We start from the raw sequence: 3232 nt of genomic DNA, 5'->3' as shown, positions 1-3232 counted from the left end.
ATGAGATGAGACAAGGACACCTAGAAAATGAAAATATTGAGCCTGAAGAACCTAAGCACATGTGCCATTTAGTAATTGTTGAATGTGTATCAAAGCTGGAAGCTGACACAATTATTAGAGAGGACAAACTATCTAAAGAAGCAGGGGGCAATTTAACCATTTAATTTAGCTTGGTTATGTTTCTAACATGTTTAAACTCTAAGGACATGTATCCTCCATACATTGTTAGTTTTAATAACTATCTTAACTATTGCCAGGAGGTCAACTTTTCAGGGTGACTCCTGATGATCTAAAACTATATATAGGGAGAACTAAAAGTATTTAAGGAGTTAGAAAGAGATATTGGGGAAAAAGAGTATATCTATTTTAGTTTAAAAAAAAAAAAAAATTAGTTTACTTGGACAAGTTGATCCTGATACAATCTACATGCTATGAATGGAATTATCTTAACATTTTGAACTCTAATAATAATAGAAGATAGTGCTGGGATCTGAATCTTTTGTGTTCATATCAATGAATGGGATATTCCTTTTGAGAATATTTTCTTTCATATATTGAATTGTCTTATCATTCTAAATATGTTTATAGTTGAAGTTCAATTGTCATCTTTTAATGATGCATTTTAATGATTTTTGTGAAAAGATGAAAAGCTTTATTCTTTCTCTAAGTTCTTATGATTGATTTGAGATTGCATTTATTGAAGTCACTTATCTAAGAATAAGTAGGGTTGCCTTTATACTTTATGGCTAAAAGTGTACATGTTTATTTAGAATAGGGATTCATTGTAAATTCAACAAGGGAGATGTACCTTATGTTATTCAGAGGGAAGCAATCAATATATTCTTACCCAACTATAGTGAACTTATATTGTCTTCAAAAGGGTAATAGGGCCAATTGAAGAGAATATTGTTAATAATAATTTTCTTGTTCACTAACAGATCTTCTATTGACTCTACTCGGGAGTTGAATAACTGATGACCTAGTCTATTTTCAAAGTTCTGATGATGATTAACCATGGTTCTATTACATAATGGCATATTTACTGTATTGTAGTCTAATCTAGGTTTTGATGATACACAGGAAGATCTAATTTCAGATTTTAACTTAGTAGCTTGGGAATTGAGAATGTGTAATTAGCAATACCAACAAGTATTGAGAGTTCTTCAAGAACAAGAAGAGATACTTGAAAGATTGAGAGGGATCCCCATTGTTCAAGAAAGGGTAGTTTTGAATAGGATTTCTCATAATCCTATTAAAAACTAAACCCAAGACTTGTGAGATAAGCTAGTCAAATTGAAGTAAACTATAATCAAGAGGTATGAAGGGGTTACTAACAAAGATTTTGAAGGAGTAAAAAGCTTGAACTTCACTCTTGGTCACACTTTGAAGAGAGAGATGAAGGTAAAATATATTGGTAAAGTAAAACCTGAAGACCATCTAAGTGCCTTCCATTTAGCTTCTAAACTATTAGATGTTTCCATAGAAGATGTAGTTGTTTCAATTTTTGTTCAAACTCTTATTGATGTTGTGGCCCAATAGTTCTACCATCTTCCTTGAATATCCATAACCAATTGGAATGAAATGGTGGCAACATTCAAAGCTAGGTTCAAGACACTAGGTGATGAAGACACTTTACTGCTCCTATTAACAAAATTTATAAAGGAGATACAAGAATCAATGAGGGAATTTGTATCCAAATTAAAAAAATCTTGCATAAGAACCCTAATGCATCAAGAACAAATAGTGAGAATAAAAAAGTCTTCTTCCTAATTGCGATGCCTCATAATATTAGTTTTCATCTTAGGAAAGATGGGGCTCAAGATCTAGCAACAACCCAGATGTTGGCTATTATTACAACTGGTAAATGGAAGTGGGATATTTAGATGGTAGGGGTTTTATCTTCTATTGCACTAACTTGTTGTCCAAAGATTGGTAAATGATATGATTTCTCTAAAGGGACATTGACCATTTGCTCCTCCTTACCAAGCCCCTTATCGAAATATGGGTCTTAGACAATATAATCCATGTCATGGAAAAAATATGCTACCCCTATAACCTCATTTTCATATTGAAGTTGCATGTGGAAAAAGACGTTATGTGTTCTTTCCACTTAACCACATATCATGATGAGGAGACCTATCCCAATTGGTTGAGATATTTATAGATGAACTCCACAAGGGATGAACTTAGAGAGACACACGGGGAGGAAGAGAATCCAAAGAGTTCAAGGAGTCATCATACAATATTTCTAGAACAAGAATGATCTAGTTTAGGATTACAAGTTTTATGACTTAATCCCAACAATCAGATATACATTCCTGATCCAAGCAGTAAATGCGTGGCTATGTATTTAAAAACGATTGAAATTACAAAGAATAAGAATCTATGATTTTTTTTTTTAGAAGAATATTAACCAATTATGTGAGGCCTCACCCCGACCCTTTGTAGCCTTAGTTGTTACTTTATCATTTTGATACTCACAACTCGAGATGTTGATGAATTAAGTAAAATGTAGGATTAACACATTGATTTTGGAATCTTTGTGGTTAAGGATATAAGTAGGATGCAAGAAACCCTGATTGATGTATGTTTCACTTTGTGTGAATTTATGATACGTATACATACATATGTACATGTGATTTTCAGGACTATTGATGTGTGCAATGAGTGTACAGATATTTTAGCCGAGAAAATCGACGGAGGAATAGAACTAATCTCTATGTGCTAATTTTGGAAACTTTGTTGTTCATAATTCAATTATTGTATTGTGAGATGTATGTATGTATCTTTCCATGATCAGTAAATGTTAATGTTCGTAAATGGTGTTCTTTTAGTGTCACTTGACACTCGTGAATTGTGTATGCTATTTAGTGTTTTGATTAGGGTTAGTTGTGTACCCTTTGGACCTTAGTTGGTTTAAGTTAGTGTCAGTTTTCTGATTTGGTTCTTAATTGAGTTTAGTCATCCCTAATCCGGATTAGTTCTTAATTTGCATTTTAGAGTTGTTAGTTGGTCCTAATTATATTCCTAGCTTTTGTTTGGCTCTAAACCTATTCCTAAGGCTTCAAAACATGAAATATTTATACCCAAGGGGTATGGGTATGGGTTAGGGGTCTTTTCCAACCCCTAAGCCCCTTTTATTGACTTTTGAGGCCACTCAAAAAGTCTCTTTTTGCTTTTGTGCGAGAATTGACTATGGCTACCATGAGTTTCATTACCCCACCTCCACTTA

The sequence above is a fragment of the Cupressus sempervirens genome, chromosome 3 (assembly GCF_028749045.1).
Source record: "Cupressus sempervirens isolate cs-2001-9-10 chromosome 3, ASM2874904v1, whole genome shotgun sequence".
Lineage (NCBI taxonomy): Eukaryota > Viridiplantae > Streptophyta > Pinopsida > Cupressales > Cupressaceae > Cupressus > Cupressus sempervirens.
This window is presented reverse-complemented; position numbering follows the sequence as displayed.